Source organism: Gorilla gorilla, chromosome 10, assembly GCF_029281585.2.
Source record: "Gorilla gorilla gorilla isolate KB3781 chromosome 10, NHGRI_mGorGor1-v2.1_pri, whole genome shotgun sequence".
NCBI lineage: Eukaryota > Metazoa > Chordata > Mammalia > Primates > Hominidae > Gorilla > Gorilla gorilla.
Genome location: NC_073234.2, coordinates 74,226,350 through 74,245,366, shown reverse-complemented (window position 1 = coordinate 74,245,366; position 19,017 = coordinate 74,226,350). Strand labels below are relative to the sequence as shown.

Here is a 19,017-nt window from a genome sequence, read left to right as displayed (position 1 = left end):
TTACATACCAGCAACAAATGGTAAGAAAAACAGGTTTTTTTTTTTTAAAGTACATTTTCAGTGACATTAAATAATAAGGATTCAGGAATACAACGAATATAACAAAAATGTAAGATATCTAGGGATGCGTATAACAAAAAAATTATAAAGCTTCATTTAAAACATTTTTAAAATAAGTAGAAAGTAATACCATCTTTATGGAACAGAGTCAGTATTGTAAATGTGTCAGTTTTCTTCAACTGGTCCATAGACAACACAATTTTAACTAAGATTCCAATTGGGATTTCTGTGGAACTTGATGAGTTAGGGCCAAAAGTAATCAAGATATTCATGAGGAAGGATAACAGAATGGCAATACTTGCTTTAATAAATTGTGCAGGGATAGACAAGTACTGTACACCAGTCTCTCAGTAGGGAGATCAAAACCAAATTCACACAGACATGAAAAGTTGATTTATGACAGATGATGTTGCAGTCCCTGGGGAAAGAATGGAAATGGTGCTAGAATAATTGGTTTATATATGTATTTCTGTATATGTATATGCCATTACATTAAAGTCAATGCCTATGGAGTTTGGGAGGAGTGATCAAAATGTTCTGGAATTAGATGTGATGTTTGCACAACTCTGTGAATGTACTAAGAACCACTGAATTGTATATTTTTAAAGCATGGTATGTGAATAATATCTCAATAAAGCTGTTATAAAAAATATTTTAAAAATCCCAGCACTTTGGGAGGCTGAGGCAGGCGGATCATGAGGTCAGGAGTTCAAGACCAGCCTGACCAACATGTTGAAACCCCATCTCTACTAAAAGTACAAAAATTAGCCAGACGTGGTGGCACGTGCCTGTAATCTAAGCTACTCAGGTGGCTGAAGCAGGAAAATCGCTTGATCCCTGAAGGCGGAGGCTGCTGTGAGCCGAGATCATGCCCCTGGCACTCCATCCAGCCTGGGCAACAGAGCGAGACTCCATCTCAAAAAAAAAAAAACTTAAAAAATCAATGACGGCCAGGCACAGTGGCTCACACCTGTAATCCCAGCACCTTGGGAAGCCAAGGTGGCGGATCACCTGAGGTCGGGAGTTCGAGACCAGCCTGACCAACATGGAGAAACCCCGTCTCTACTAAAAGTACAAAATTAGCCGGGTGTGGTGGTGCATGCCTGTAATCCCAGCTACTGGCAAGGCTGAAGCAGGAGAATCACTTGAACCCGGGAGGTGGCGGTTGTGGTGAGCCAAGAACGCGCCATTGCACTCCAGCCTGGGCAACAAGAGCGAAATTCCATCTCAAAAAAAAAAAAAAAATCAATGCCAGACGGACTGAAAACTTAACATGCAAAGGGCAAGTATTGAAGACCAAACAGATAGCAATATTTCACCACAAGAGGGCAGTTTGACCCTGAACTTTGGTGTGTGTTTGTTTTGAGATGGAGTCTTGCTCTGTTGCCCAGGCTGAAGTGCAGTGGCACGATCTTGGCTCACTGCAACCCTCCACCTCCTGGGTTCAAGTGATTATCCTGCCTCAGCCTCCCGAGTAGCTGGGACTACAGGCACGTGCCACCATGACCGACTAATTTTTTGTGTTTTTAGTAGAGACGGGGTTTCACCGTGTTAGCCAGGATGGCCTTGATCTCCTGACCTTGTGATCTGCCCACCTCAGCTTCCCAAAGTGCTGGGATTACAGGCGTGAACTTTGATTTTATACAGGAAGTGGTTGGAGGAAATGGTTGGAAAGGATGTTTCGTGACTCAAAAGACTGCTGGGGATTAACTAGCTTGATAGCAGTGGCCACAAGTTAAGATTACCCTGGAATCCAGTCAAAGCTGGTGTTATGATTCTAGTTTGAACTAGTATCTTCCTGGAGCCAGTAACATGAATATGATGACCAAATGTTTATTTCATCTGAAAACAAAAGATTATGGACACAACTTCGTGGTATGTGTCCATTTAGGCCCACCGTAAAGAAGTGAAGCACTGGCATCAACCACAAAGAAAGTTATGTGAGCAGTTTCTCTGGATGATAAATTATCTTCTATGTGCATGTGCATGTGTTGTGTATGTTGACAGGCCACACATCAGAAACTGCCACTTCATAGCCGAAGGATAGTCCTATATGGAAACGCAATATGAAAGTGTGATTAATAATATAGGCTTTTGTGCCTCCTGGCCCCGGCATTGCCACTGAATTGTGTGACCTTGGGCAAGTTACCTATGTTTCAGTGCAACTGTAAAATGAGGATAATATTAGTAATTACCTCATGGTACTTTTTTTCTTCTTTTTTTTTTATTATACTTTAAGTTCTAGGGTACATGTGCACAATGTGCAGGTTTGTTACATATGTATACATGTGCCATGTTGGTGTTCTGCACCCATTAACTCGTCATTTACATTAGGTATATCTCCTAATGCTATCCCTCCCCCATCCCCCCACCCCACGACAGGCCCCAGTGTGTGATGTTTCCCTTCCTGTGTCCAAGTGTTCTCCTTGTTCAATTCCCACCTATGAGTGAGAACATGCAGTGTTTGGTTTTCTGTCCTTGCGATAATTTGCTCAGAATGTTGGTTTCCAGCTTCATCCATGTCCCTACAAAGGACATGAACTCATCATTTTTTATGGCTGCATAGTATTCCATGGTGTATATGTGCCACATTTTCTTAATCCAGTCTATCACTGATGGACATTTGGGTTGGTTCCAAGTCTTTGCTATTGTGAATAGTGCCGCAGTAAACATACGTGTGCATGTGTCTTTATAGCAGCATGATTTATAATCCTTTGGGTATATACCCAGTAATGGAATGGCTGGGTCAAATGGTATTTCTAGTTCTAGATCCCTGAGGAATCGCCACACTGTCTTCCACAATGGTTGAACTAGTTTACAGTCCCACCAACAGTGTAAAAGTGTTCCTGTTTCTCCACATCCTCTCCAGCACCTGTTGTTTCCTGACTTTTTAATGATTGCCATTCTAACGGGTGTGAGATAAACTTCTCCGAGCTAAAAGAGGAAGTTCGAACCCACAGAAAGAAGCTAAAAACCTTGAAAAAAGATTAGACGAATGGCTAACTAGAATAACCAGTGTAGAGAAGTCCTTAAATGATCTGATGGAGCTGAAAATGATGGCATGAGAACTACGTGACAAATGCACAAGCTTCAGTAGCTGATTTGATCAACTGGAAGAAAGGGTATCAGTGATTGAAGATCAAATGAATGAAATGAAGCGAGAAGAGAAGTTTAGAGAAAAAAGAGTAAAAAGAAATGAATAAAGCCTCCAAGAAATATGGGACTATGTGAAAAGACCAAATCTGTGTCTGATTAGTGTACCTGAAAGTGATGGGAGGAATGGAACCAAGTTAGAAAACACTCTGCAGGATATTATCCAAGAGAACTTCCCCAACCTAGCAAGGCAGGCCAACATTCAAATTCAGGAAATACAGAGAATGCCACAAAGATACTCCTCAAGAAGAGCAACTCCAAGACACATAATTGTGAGATTCACCAAAGTTGAAATGAAGGAAAAAATGTTAAGGGCAGCCAGAGAGAAAGGTCGGGTTACCCACAAAGGGAAGCCCATCAAACTAACAGCGGATCTCTCGGCAGAAACTCTAGAAGCCAGAAGAGAGTGGGGGCCAATATTCAACATTCTTAAAGAAAACAATTTTCAACCCAGAATTTTACATCCAGCCAAACTAAGCTTCATAAGTGAAGGAAAAATAAAATCCTTTACAGACAAGCAAATCTGAGAGACTTTGTCACCACCAGGCCTGCCTTACAAGAGCTCCTGAAGGAAGCACTAAACATAGAAAGGAACAACCAGTACCAGCCACTGCAAAAACATGCCAAAATGTAAACACCATCAATGCTAGAAAGAAACTGAATTAACTAACGAGCAAAATAACCAGCTAACATCATAATGACAGGATCAAATTCACACATAACAATATTAACCTTAAATGTAAATGGGCTAAATGCTCCAATTAAAAGACACAGACTGGCAAATTGGATAAAGAGTCAAGACCCATCAGTGTGCTGTATTCAGGAGACCCATCTCACGTGCAGAGACACACATAGGCTCAAAATAAAGGGAGGGAGGAAGATCTACCAAGCAAATGGAAAACAAAAATAGGCAGGGGTTGCAATCCTAGTCTCTGATAAAACAGACTTTAAACCAACAAAGATAAAAAGAGACAAAGAAGGCCATTACATGATGGTAAATGGATCAATTCAACAAGAAGAGCTAACTATCCTAAATATATATGCACCCAATACAGGAGTACCCAGATTCATAAAGCAAGTCCTTAGAGACTTACAAAGAGACTTAGACCCCCACACAATAATAATGGGAGACTTTAACACCCCACTGTCAACATTAGACAGATCAACGAGACAGGAGGTTAACAAGGATATGCAGGACTTCAGCTCTGCACCAAGAAGACCTAATAGACATCTACAGAACTCTCCACCACAAATCAACAGAATATACATTCTTCTCAGCACCACATTGCACTTATTCCAAAATTGAGCACATAGTTGGAAGTAAAGCACTCCTCAGCAAATGTAAAAGAACAGAAATAACAAACTGTCTCTCAGACCACAGTGCAATCAAATTAGAACTCAGGATTAAGAAACTCACTCAAAACCACTCAACTACATGGAAACTGAACAACCTGCTCCTGAATGACTACTGGGTACATAACGAAATGAAGGCAGAAATAAAGGTGTTTTTTGAAACCAATGAGAACAAAGACACAACGTACCAGAATCTCTGGGACACATTTAAAGCAGTGTGTAGAGGGAAATTTATAGCACTAAATGCCCACAAGAGAAAGCAGGAAAGATCTAAAATTGACACCCTAAGATCACAATTAAAAGAACTAGAGAAGCAAGAGCAAACACATTCAAAAGCTAACAGAAGGCAAGAAATAACTAAGATCAGAGCAGAACTGAAGGAAATAGAAACACAAAAAACCCTTCAAAAAATCAGTGAATCCAGGAGCTGGTTTTTTGAAAAGATCAACAAAATTGATAGACCACTAGCAAGTCTAATAAAGAAGAAAAGAGAGAAGAATCAAATAGATGCAATAAAAAATGATAAAGGGGATATCACCACCGATCCCACAGAAATACAAACTACCATCAGAGAATACTATAAATACCTCTGCGCAAATAAACTAGAAAATCTAGAAGAAATGGGTAAATTCCTGCACACATACACCCTCCCAAGACTAAATCAGGAAGAAGTTGAATCCCTGAATAGACCAATAACAGGCTCTGAAATTGAGGCAATAATTAATAGCCTACCAATCAAAAAAAGACCTCATGGTATTTTTATGGAATGTAGATCAGTTTATAGATGAGCAGGAGTCCAGTATCATCCTTTAAGACATACCAGGTTTTTATAGGGTCAGACCGGTGAATTAAGTAGGCACTTGATGGGGATCACAGTGCCTGCAACTTTTGGGTCTTTAAGGATGACTTTAACATCTACCATAGTCCCAGGCAATATTGTTTTTAATTTACAATATAATTTTTTTACATTTTTACAATTATTTATAATATTTGTCTTTTATGTACAATATTGTCAATGCCGTATTCTTTTAAAATTTACTATATTGGCTGAGACAGGATGAGAGGGACAGTTTCAGAGTCTCCACTTGGCTTTCTCCACTTCCGTAGCTCTTACACCGTTGGTTAAGAAACCAGTGTGGGGGTTGTGCTAACTACAAAGTCAGTGACCAGGGAAATAATCACTGATGGGTCATGAAACCAGTGGACCTACTGTGAGTGGGATCTTTGCAAGGACCCCATGTATCATCTGGCAACCATAACCCTTTTCCCCAAAGAGGTGGCCATGATAATGCCCCTTTGAATTAATTCTGCATTAATTCTTAGGTATTAATGTCAAAATAGACTCTGCCACCAACAAACTCCTCAAAATGCCTTGGCTTGTCTCTTTCCCTTGTATACAGTTACCTGAGTAAATGGCCACAGGTCTCTTTGGGATAGGTATGAGAGAATCATTGTAAACACTTGCATTATAGGGTTTTTCTCACGCAAGATCCTCATTGTTGTTCAGTAATTGGGTTCTGAATCTGAAAAAGGTCTCAAGTTCTGAAACAGGGAAGAGATCATGACTTTTTGTTGGGAAGTGCTCTCAGGATTTTAGTCATCTATCTTTGTTGTGTATCATATGGCATGTACTCTGTGTCTGGCTTCTTTCATTAAGTACAATGATTTTGAGATTTACACAGATTGTTAGTGCATCGATCTTTTTATTTTTGAATAGCATCCCATTTAATTGATTCCATTGATTGCAATGCTGCCTGTCTCTCTTGCCCTTAGGGACTCATGTTCTCTTAATCTTCATAGCTCTCCGAGGGTCGGAAACTCCATTACTTGCTACTCAGACTTTGCTGTTATTACAGTAATTAAGCCTATTTTGGTTCTGATGGTTTAGATTTGCCACCAGGCACCTTTTGTTTGGGGATCCTGTTATTCCCATTGCCATCATGTAGTGTAGTTTGGTACCAACATCAACCATCAGACTTAGCCACTGATGTCTAGAACCAGCTCTCACAAGATGGGTTTATTCTCATCAACTCTCACAAGATTGTTACATTTTTTGAAATTTTATGAACCAGTTGTTACCCAAGATGTTGAATGTAATATGACAGGAGAGTGATCCATCCCTATGTCGATATACTCTCCCTTATCCAACATTATTCTCCTTGACTGCGTTTTCATGTTCCAGTCTCGTGTATTTTCTCAGCTCCTGCCAGTACATCTTAACTAGGACCTGCAGCGCCTTTTCCTCCATAACAGGCCCAGCACCCCCAAGCTGTGTTATATCATGATTGATCCTAATTTTTTATTGGGTAGCCAGAATGTGAGGTGGGGGTTGCATTACTCACATTGCTATAAAGAAATACCTGTGATTAGGTAATTGATAAAAGAGGTTTAATTGGCTCACATTTCTGCAGGCTGTACAGGAAGCACAGTGCTAACAAGTGCTTGGCTTCTGGGGAGGCCTCAGGAAACTTACAACCATGGCAGAAGGTGAAGGGGGAGCAGGCATATCACATGGCCAGAGCAGGAGCGAGAAAATGAGGGGGAGATGCTTTTAAATGACCAGATCTTACAAGAGCTCACTCACTATTGTGATGACAGTACCAAGACGATGGTGCTAAGCCATTCATGAGAAATCTGCCACCGTGATCCAATCACCTCTGACCATGGCCTACCTCCAACATTGGGGATTTTTTATATGAGATTTGGGTGGGGACACACATCCAAAGTATATCAGGTGTGTATCCTGGGCAGAGGTGGGTGGGTGGGGGTGGCATTTATCTTGCAAAGCAGAGGACTTGGCATCATCTTCCAGGAAATGGGTAGAGCTAACCTTTAAGAGAGAGAGAGAGGAGAAGGCTGCTTGTGCCAGCCCGGAGGAATCAGGGGAAGTGCGATTCAAGATTTTCAGCATGTTAACCAAGAGGACCCATTCCAAGTCTTAAGATCACAGTCCTTCCCATCAATACCCTCCCTGACCTTGATGAAGCCAACTTGCCTGAGTTGAGAATCATATATTTCTAGAGCTTGTTCACTACTCTTGGAATTAAAGGCTGAATCTGATCCTCAGTTTTTTTCTGCCTCCAGACTACAAGAGATGAGCATCTGCTGCCAAAGAGGCCTTCTAGCTTTCACACTTTGCCTTCAGTCGATGATTAATACCCTTAGCCTTTCATTTTTCCCCCAAAGTATTCATTGATAGCATTTAGCAACCATCATATTCCACTTTTTTTGTTTACAGATTTATTGAAGTTTAATTGATGACAATAAACTACATATGTGTTTGTATGTATGTGTGTGCAGTGCACAATTTGCTCAGTTTTTGTTTTTGTTTTTGAGACAGGGTCTCGCTCTTCCACACAGGCTGGAGTGCAATGGCACAGTCATAGCTCACTGCAACCTCAACCTTCCACATTTGGTAAGTTTTTACATATGTCTATGAAACCATTATCAAAATCAAGACAACAAACCTTTCATCAACCCCAAAAGTTTCCTCCTGCTCCTTTTAGTTTTATCCTTCCTTCTATCCCCAGGTAACTCCTGATTTGCTTTCTGATAGGTTAGTTTGCATTTTCTAGAATTTTATATAAATGGAATAATACAGCATGTATTCTTTTTTTTTTGGTCTGGCTACTTTCATTAAGTATAATGATTTTGAGATTTATATATCTCGTTGGTGTATCAATCTTTTTATTGTTGAATAGTGTATCCCATTTAATAGATCTATCAAATGTGTTTATCCATTGATCTGTTGATGGACATTTGGGCTGTTTCCAGGTTTGGGCTATTATGAATAAAGCTGCTATGAATATTCATATACAAGTCTTTATGTGGACATGTTCCCATATTTCTTGAATAAATATGTAGAAGTGGAATGGCTGGGATATTTGGCAAAAGTGTTTTAAGTTTTCAAGAAAGTGCCCATCTATTTTCCAGTCATTGTACTCTTTTGCGTTCTCATCAGCAGTGTAGGAGAGTTCCAGCTGCCCCACGCCTTCACCAGCAGTGGGCAAAGTCTTTTAAGTTTAGCCATTCTAGTGGGTGTATAATGGTAACTCATTGTAGTTTTTTCGTTTCATTTTTAAATTGAGGTACAATTGACATGCAATGAACTGCACCTATTTAAACTGTACAATTTGATGAGTTTGACATATGTATATACCAATGAAACCAACACAATCAAGATGATAAATATATTCATCACCCTCAAAAGTTTTCTCATACCCCTATGAAATTCTATCTTCTCTCCCCTCCTTGCTCCTGATTCCCTACCCCAGATAACCACTAATCTTCCTTCTGTCATTATAGATTAGTTTGCATTTTCTAGAGTTTTATATAAGTGGAATCTACAGTATGTACTTTATATGTATCAATAGGTCATACCTTTTTGTTACTTACATCTTTGTTACTGTGACATATTTCACTGTATGGCTAAACCATTATCAGTTTACCTGTTGACAGACATTTGGGTTGTTTCTAATTTTTGCCCAACACAAATAAAGTGGCTATGAACATTTACATACAAGTATTTGTATGGACTTAAGCTTTAATTTCTCTTAGGTAAATACCTAAGGAGTAGAATGGCTGGATCATATAATAGGTGTGTATAGTATTTAACTTTTTTTAGTAACACTGTAAAACTGTTTCATAGTGGTTGTATGGAAATAAAAATGAGAAACAAAATAAAACAAATGTATACTAAAACATGTTTAACGTTTCACCTTCAAGAAAAGGGAGCACTTTACAATGAGTGAGAAAATATATATCCACATTTTGAAAAAAACTCCAAGATAAAAGGCATTTTGACAACAGATATTTGGAAATATTTCCATCGTTAAAAGAGTTTATTGTCAAAAATGATGTATGTCCATCTATAAAACTCTCCTATCTGAAGATTTAAAATGTTGCTAAAACAAATTTATCTGCTCTATTTTTAAATATTTTCAAAAAGTTAGTTTTAAACCTATTTGTTTAAAATATGAAAATGCAAAACCTTTTATTGCTTCCAAGAGTAATTTATTGACATCGAAGAAAATATAAATTTATTACTTAAACAAAAATCTCCCTTTTTTGCTCCTCTTTCTTTTTTGTTTTGTTTTTATAACTGGACAAATAATAATTGTACATATTCATGGGGTACATAGTGATGTTTCAATACATATACTGTAGTGATTAGATCAGGGTAATTAGCATATCTTTTTAATTGGTGAATGGAGTGAAAAATTAATACTCTGATTTAGTAAGTGAAGAATCCATACTTCTCTGCAGGATCTTTTTTAGCTTTGAGAGCCATTAACACCAATATTGAAGTAAACTAAACTTATAACCAGACCATCATATCATTTTATCTCATAAAATGAAGCAAGTATTCCTGTCACTTCTGGGAACACAACTGAACAGTATTGTTTGCTAGTGAAAAAAAATTGAGTTTTCAAGTGAAAATTGGAATTTTGGAAAACTTGTATCCTCCCTATGAGCTTGACAGCTTCCCAATATTTAGAGACTTTTCTGATATATTTATGGTGAGACCAGTGATAATATTAACAATTGTTATTTTTGAAATATTGCTTAATGAAACCCATCAATACCAACCCAAATTTTATAAAAACAAAGCATATTTAAAAACATTTCTTGGGAGGGCATGGTGGCTCATGCCTATAATCCCAGCACTTTGGGAGGCCGAGGCAGGCAGATTACTTGAGGCCAGGAGTTCAAGACCACCCTGGCCAACATGGTGAAACCTCCGTCTCTACTTAAACAAAAAACCAGAATTCTTGCAATATAGGTGACCCTCATAAATCACATAACTCTTCTGAGAGTAAAAGAGGTGCATTTTTTGTTAGAGTTATCCAGACTTTTTACATTAATTATATTTATATTTTTCAGATCCCAAATTGGCAAAAGTTGGAGAATTTTTCTTAAATTACAATTTTCTTCTGCCAGAGCCAAAAATGTAAGAAAACTCCTAGATACCATCGTTATATCCATAATCTTAAAATTATTGTTCTCAGCACAATGAAGAAATTATTGAGAACAAGTCCCTTCCAAAGAAAAAAAATCCAATAAGAGATTAAATATGTATTGTAATTTTAGAAGACAGTTAAGTTGCATCCTCACATAGAATGCTCTCTCAGACACTGGCTTATTCTAAATGCATCAGCAAGTAATCAAAGAGTACAGTAAATACCTATTCTTCCTTAGAACACTGCTGGAACAGATTTCCCCCTAACCCTGGCTAAGGCTTTCTTTATTTATTAGATGGATTAAACTTAATTCCCTTGATTTGTACTTATTCTAATAACAGTTGATCCATAGGAATTCAGAAAGGCTTTTTCAGACTTGAGATTTAAGTGCAATGTCAGCTTTTTTTTTTTTTTTCTTTTTTCAGTTTGGCTAAAGCAAAGCAAGGGAATTGTTGCCAAGTAGAGCACACTATGCAGAACCTGGGACATATAGGATGACTCAGCACTGCATTTTAGTCTCATGACTTTGCTGGGAATCAGATGCAGCTATCGAGAATACCAGTAGCATTGGCTTTAGGTTTAGTAGCCATGAGTTGAGTTTAGGAAAGGCAGAATCTTACTAAGCAAACTCCTGATTATTGCTGCAAGAACTTCTTGGTCAAAGCATTCTTGACAAATCATCCTTGAAAAACTCTTTACTATATGGAAAACGTAAAGAACAATGGGTGAGACACAGACTCTGGGTTTGAACCTTGGCTATACCACCACTTACACATCATGTGACTGTGGTTAAGTCCTATCATCACTCTGTGTCTCCGTTACCATATATACAAAATAACAATAACATACTGCTAAATACTTACTAAATCCTTTACATTTATTATGAATATAAACCACATGATCCTATGTGGCTTATATTAATAATAAATATAAGGGATTTAGTCTGGTACTAAATGACCAGTAAATGTTATTTATAATTGGTTTGCTTTATTATTTATTTATTTAGACAGTTTCACTCCCATTGCCTAGGCTGGAGTGCAGTGGCACTCAGGTGATTCTCCTGCCTCAGCCTCCCAAGTAGCAGGGACCACAGGTACACCACCATGCCCAGCTAATTTTTTTTTTTTTTTTTTTTTTGAGACGGAGTCTCACTCTGTCACCAGGCTGGAGTGCAGTGGCATGATCTCGGCTCACTGCAACCTCCACCTCCTGGGTTCAAGCAATTCTCCTGCCTCAGCCTCCCAAGTAGCTGGGACTACAGGCGTGCGCCACCATGTTCAGCTAATTTTTGTATTTTTAGTAGAGACGGGGTTTCACCATGTTGTCCAGGATGGTCTCAATCTCTTGATCTCGTGATCTGCCCACCTTGGCCTCCCAAAGTGCTGGGATAATAGGCGTGAGCCACCACACCTGGCCTGCTAATTTTTAATATTTTTTGTAGACACACGGTTTCACCATGTTGCCCAGGCTGCTCTTGAACTCCGGAGCTCAAGTGATCTGCCTGCCTTGGCCTCCCAAAGTGCGGAGATTACAGGTGTGAGTCATCATGCCAGACCAGTTTGCTTTATTTCTTAAGCCTCACAACATCCCTGTAGTTATTGTGGGGTAGGTATCTGCTATGGTTTGAATGTCCACTCCAAGAGTCATGTTGAAATTTAATTGCCATTGTAACAGTACTAAGAGGTGGAACCTTTAAGAGGTGATTAGGCCATGAGAGCTCTCATAAATGTATTAACGACATTATTGTGGGAGTGGGTTCGTTATTGCAGGACAGGGTTCCTCATAAAAGGACGAGTTTGGCACCCCATTTGTTTCTCTCTGTCTCTCAAGGTCTCTTGCTTTTCCACCTTCTGCTATGGGATGTCATAACAAGAAGACCTTCATCAGATGCTGGTATCTTGATCTTGAACTTCCCCACCTGCAGAACTATGAGGACATAAATTTCTATTCCCTTAAAATTACCCAGTCTGTAGTATTCTGTTATAGCAGCACAAATCAGACTAAGACAGTATCCCTAAGGGTAAATTGAGTTTATTTCTGAGAGTAAACTGAGGCTCAGAAGTTAATTGTCCATTGACCCAGAGCCTGTGTGTGGCAGTTCCTGTGATTCCAAACAAGGCACTTCCCAATATGTCATTCTAAATCTACAAATTTCATTTATGTCTTGTAAGTGTAGAAATCAGAAACATCATACAAGCTCAGTCTCTTACATGGTCTTAGACTTCGCCAAATTAAGAAGATTTATAGAATTAATAAATAAGTGTATGAGGCTGGCGCAATGGCTCATGCCTGTAATCCCAGCACTTTGGGAGGCCGAGGTGGGTGGATCACCTGAGGTCAGGAGTTTGAGACCAGCCTGGCCAACATGGCAAAACCCTGTCTCCACTAAAAATACAAAAATTAGCCAGTAGTGGTGGTGCATGCCTGTAGTCCCAGCTACTCAGGAGGCTGAGGCAGGAGAATTGCTTGAACCCGGGAAGCGGAGGTTGCAGTGAGCCAAGATCCCACCACTGCACTCCAGTCTGGGCAACAGAACGAGACTCTGTCTCAAAAAAAAAAATAATTAAAAAGTGTGTGATATTGAACTTTGACTCTTCTTGAACAAAGCCTGCATTATTTAATTGTTGAGTTTATTTAATTTTCTGTTGACTATATTTTGTTTTGTTGCCTTAATATGATAATAGGGCAGAGACAATATTGTAGAGAGTTCAGCACAGTGGCCTGAAAAATTGAGGATACTAGAAAAGTTCTTTTATATATTAATCTATCAGGCAAATATTTATTGCAGCCCCTATTGTATGCAGGCACTGCTGTGATACAGCAATGGATACATCAGACAAGGTTCTTGCTCTTATAGAAATGACATTATAGAGAGAGGAGAAGAACATTTATTCCATCAATAAATACATAAAAAAGACAATTTCAGATAGTGTAAGTAACAGCTAAGAAGACAATAAAACAGGATGATTGGATACAGGAGATGGGAAGAGATGGTGAGAAGTGGGGAAGACTTAGATATAGTTAAATGGAAAGGCTTGTCTTTGGAGGTGGCATATGAGCTTAGTACTTCTTTTTTTTTGAAACGGAGTCTCACTCTGTTGCCCAGGCTGGAGTGCAGTGGCACGATCTTGGCTCTCTGCAACCTCTGCCTCCTGGGTTCAAGCGATTCTCATGCCTCAGCTGGGATTACAGGCGTGTGCCACCATGCCCAGGTAATTTTTGTATTTTTTTGTAGAGACGGGGTTTCGCCATGTTGACCAGCCTGGTCTCGAACTCCTGACCGCAAGTGATCAGCCTACCTCAGCCTCCCAAAGTGCTGGGATTACAGGCATGAGCCACTGCACCTGGCCCTCAATACTTTGATCATTAGAGGAAACCACTGAGCAAAGAACCAGGACTCATTCAGTGGGAACAGCAAGTGCAAAGACTCTAAGGAACAAGCTTGGCACTTCCTTGAAATAAGAAGAAAAACTAATTATAAATAATGAAACAAAATCCTTACAAGGCCTTTTTTGTCCATTTAAAAACAATACAGGATTTTAATCACCAAATGCATCAGTCATCTTTATTTACCTTCTAGAAAAAAGGATAGGAGTGGCTGAGGTGTACATTTCCTTTGAAGTATTTTGAAGGAAAAAACTGGTTTCAGCTTGTTGATTCTTATTACAGTGCCAAAATATGTACTAGTCTTTCTTCAGTGGATATTTGAGAACTAAAATTTTTATGCTTAGGATTGTCGGTACATCTGTGCAACATTAGTTTCTTTTAAGGAACTTTACCAATAACCTGGAATTCAGTATCCTAATTTATAAATCTGATTTCTTTTTTTTAACTTTTAAGTATGGGGTATATGTACAGGTTTGTTACATGGGTAAACTTGTGTCATGGGAGTTTGTTGTACAGATTATTTTGTCACCCAGGTATTAAGCCTTGTACCCATTAGTTATTTTTTCTGATCCTCTCCCTCCTCCCACCCTCCACCCTTCACCCTCCTGCAGGCCCTAGTATCTATTGTCGCCCTCTCTGTGTCCATGTGTTCACATCATTTAGTTCCCACGTATAAGTGAGAACGTGGTATTTGACATTTTGTTCCTGTGTTAGTTTGCTAAGGATAATGACCTTCAGCTCCATTCACATTCCTACAAAGGGCATGATCTTGTTCTTTTTAATGGTTGCATAGTATTCCATGGTGTATATGTACCACATTTTCTTTGTCCAGTCTACCATCCATGGGCATTTTGGTTGATTTCATGTCTTTGCTGTTATTAATAGTGCTGCCTTGAATGTACGCATGCATATGTCTTTATGATAGGACAATTTGTCCTCTGGGTATATACCTATCAATGGGATTGCTGGGTCAAATGGTAGTTTGGTTTTAGGTTTTTTGAGGAATCGCCACACTGCTTTCCACAATGGTTGAACTAATTTACACTCCTACCAACAGTGTGTAAGTGCTCCTTTTTCTCTGCAACCTCATCAGCACCTGTTGTTTTTTTGACTTTTTAGTAAAAGCCATTCAGACTGGTGTGAGATGGTATCTCCTCGTGGGTTTGATTTGCATTTTTCTATTGATTAGTGATGTTGAGCTTTTTTTCGTATGCTTATTGGCTGCACATATGTCTTCTTTTGAAAAGTGTCTGCCCATGTCCTTTACCCACTTTTTAATGGAGTTGTTTTTTTCTTATAAACATAAATCTGATCTTTAAGTGAACAATTGTCCACACCCATGAAAATATAGAAATTTATGCCCACTTTTTCTCCCTTTCCATTCTTTCCTCACTCCATGTGTTATTCAGAAGTTTCTCTTTTTTCCTTCTTACTCTCTTATATATACACACACACTCAGATAATACCACACGAATACCCATTGTGTACATTTTTCTAAATGTTTATATAAAATGTCCAGAATAGGCAACCCTATAGAGTTACAAAATTAGTTTAGTGGTTACCTAGGACTGGGGGTATGGGGGAATTGAATATGATAGCTAAGGGCTGCAGGATTTCTTTTTGTGGCAATGAAAATGTGAAAGCAATTGAGGTGATGGATGCACAACTTCTTGAATAGACTAAAAGCCATTGAATTGTATACTGTAAATGGGTGAATTACATGATATACGAATTATATTTCAATAAAGTTGTTGAAAAAGCTAATAGAAAGCCAGGCACAGGCCAGGCGCCATGGCTCACACTTGTAATCCTAGCCTTTTGGGAGGCCAAGGTGGGCAGATGCCAGGAGTTCAAGATCAGCCTAGCCGACATGGTGAAACCCCATCTCTACTAAAAATACAAAAATTAACAGGGCATGGTGGCACTTGCCTATAATCCCAGCTGCTTGGGAGGCTGAGGCATGAGAATTGCTTGAACCTGGCAGGCAGAGGTTGCAGTGAGCCAAGATCGTACCGCTGCATTCCAGCCTAGGTGTCAGAGCAAGATTCTGTCTCAAAAAAAGAAAAAAAAATGAAGCCAGGCACTGTGGCACACACCTGTAGTTCTAATAGCTGATAGAGGAGAAAAATGAAATAACAATAGTTTGATACAAAACAAGGCATGAAGGGTGAAATAAAGGAATAAAAAACAGATGGGACAAACGAGTAGAAAGATGGTACACTTAAACCCAAGCATTTTTGATAATTACATTTAACTAGACTGAAGATTCTCCTTGAAAATATATACATTGAAATGCAAAGGGCCAAGAAATAACAAGATTGACTTTGAAACTATAATAACTAAGACTGTATAATATTGGTTCAAGAATAGACACACAGATTAGTGGAACAGAATGCTGATCCTGGGACAGATCTGCATGAAAAGAGTCACATGATTTATAAGAAAGACACCACTACAATTCAGCAGGGGAAAGGATGATCTTTTCAATAAATGGTGCCAGGTCCACTGGGTTTCAATATGGAAAAAAATTAACCCTCATTCCTACTGCATACCATAAAAAATTAATTCGAGATGGTCAAATACCTAGATGTAGGTTTAGACCAGTCCAAATAAAGCTCTGGAAGAAAATATAAGAAAATATCTTCATGACCTTAGTGTACAGAAAAATATCATAAGCAGGACAGAAATGTACTATCTGTAATAGAAAAGACTGATAAATTATACTTCAGTAAAATTAAGAACTTCAGGCTGGGTGTGTTGGCTCAAACCTGAAATCCCAACACTTTAGGAGGCCAAGGTGGGCGGATAGTTTGAGCCCAGGAGGTCAAGACCCAGCCTGGGCAACATGGCAAGACTCTATCTGTACAAAACATTTAAAAAAATTAGCCAGGTGTGGTGGCACATGCCTGTAGTCCCAGCTATTCAGGAGGCTGAGATGGGAGATTAGCTTGAGCCCAGGAGGTCGAGGCTACAGTGAGCCATGATTGGGCCACTGCACTTCAGCCTGGGTGACAGAGTGAGACCCTGTCTCAAAGAAAAAATAAAGAACTTCTATTTATCAAAAGACAGAATTAATTGAGTGGAAAAGCAATGGACTGAGCGAAGATAGTTATAGACATAGATACATATTTTTGAGATAGAGTCTTGCTCTATTGCCCAGGCTGGAGTGCAGTGGCAGTCTCAGCTCACTGCAACCTCTGCCTCCTGGGTTCAAGCAATTCTTGTGCCTCAGCCTCCTGAATAGCTGGGATTGCAGTCGCACCACCACACCCACTAATTTTTGTATTTTCATTTGAGATGCAGTTTTGCCATGTTGGCCAGGCTGGTCTCGAACTCCTGGTCTCAAGTGGTCTGCCCACCTCGGCTTCCCAAACTGCTGGGATTACAGGTGTGAGCCACTGTGCCTGGCCTTGAGAGAAAATATCTTTAATACATATATCCAATAAAAAACTCATACATAGACTATGCAAGGGGACTCCAAAACTTCATGAAAAATGGAATTAAAAGATAAAACATAAACTTCGTTTCTCAACATACTTCATCAGGCTCAAGACACTTTTGTAAGCAGTGATACCAGCCATTTAGTCCACCCCTAAAGAACTGAGGATCCTGGGAATTTAACCATGTCAATGCAGTCTGTTTTACATTATCAACTGAAGAAAAATTGGTGCCCTTTAAAGATTTTTTTGAGGCAAAAAGAAGTAAGAAGGAACTAAATCAGGATTGTAAGGTAGACGTATAATGAGTTCTCATCAAAATGCTCACAAATGTCCCTTGACTGATGAGAGGAATGAGCAGGAGCATTGTCGTGGTGGAGAAGAACTCTCTGGTGAAGCTTTCCAGGCATTTTTCTGCTAACTGGCTAACTTTCTCAAAACGCTGATAATAAGCATTGTCATAATATTGTCATTTTTTTTTTGAGACAAAGTCTCACTCTGTCGCCCAGGCTAATGTGCAGTGGCATGATCTCATCTCACTGCAACGTCCGCCTCTCAGATTGAAGCGATTATCCTGCCTCAGCCTCTCAAGTAGCTGGGATTACAGGCATTGAGCCACCATGCCTGGCAATATTGTCATTCTTTGGTCCTTCAGAAAGTCAATAAGCAAAGTGCATTGAGCATCCCCCAAAAATGTTGCCATCACCTTTGCTCATTTTTTTTTGTTTTTTGTTTTTTTTTCTGAGACAGGGTTTTGCTCTGTCACCCAGGCTGGAGTGCAGTGGCGCGATCACGGCTCACTGCAGCCTCAACCTCCTGGGCTCAAGCGATCCTCCCACCTCAGCCACCCAAGTAGCTGGGACTATAGCCACATACCACCATGGCTGGCTAATTTTTGAGTTTTTTTTATAGAGACAAGGTCTTACTATGTTGTCAGGCTTGTCTGGAATTCCTGAGAAGTGATCCTCCTGCCTTGGTCTCCCAAAGTGCTAGGATTACAGATATGAGCCACTGTGCTCAGCCCTCCTTTACTCTTGACCAGTCCACTTTTGCTTTGACTGGACCACTTTCACCTCTTGGTAGCTATTGCTTTGATTGTGCTTTGTCTTCAGGATTGTACTGGTAAACCATGTTTCATCTCCTATTACAATTCTTCGATTAAATGTTTTAGGATCTTGATCCTACTTGTTTAAAATTTCCACTGAAAGCTCTGCTCTTGTCTGCAGCTGATCTGGGCACAATGGTTCTGGCACCCATCCAGTGGAAAGTTTGTTCAACTTTAAATTTTTAGTCAGAATTGTGTTAGCTGAACCAATTGAGATATCTGTAGTGTTGGCTATTGTTTCTGCTGTTAATTGTCAGTCCTCTTCAATTAGGGCGTGAAGAAAATTACATTTTTTCTTGCAAATTGATGTGAATGGTGTGTTGTCGCAGGCTTCATCTTCAGTATCACCTCATCCCTCCTAAAATGAGTTATCCATTTGTAGGCTGCTAATGTCTTTGAAGCATTGTACCCATAAACTTTTTGTAAAACATCAATAGTTTCACTGTTCTTCCACTTAAGCTTCACCATAAATTTGATGTCTTGTTATTTCTTCAATTTTAGCTGAATTCATGTTGCTCTGATAAGGGCTCTTTTCAAATTGATGTCTTATCCTTCTTAGGAC

General features: G+C 39.3%; 1 pseudogene; it reads left to right on the top strand.

Moving 5' to 3' along the window:
- Positions 1 to 19,017, top strand: part of LOC109029170 (liprin-beta-1-like) — a 100,698-nt pseudogene that overhangs the window by 5,801 nt on the left and 75,880 nt on the right.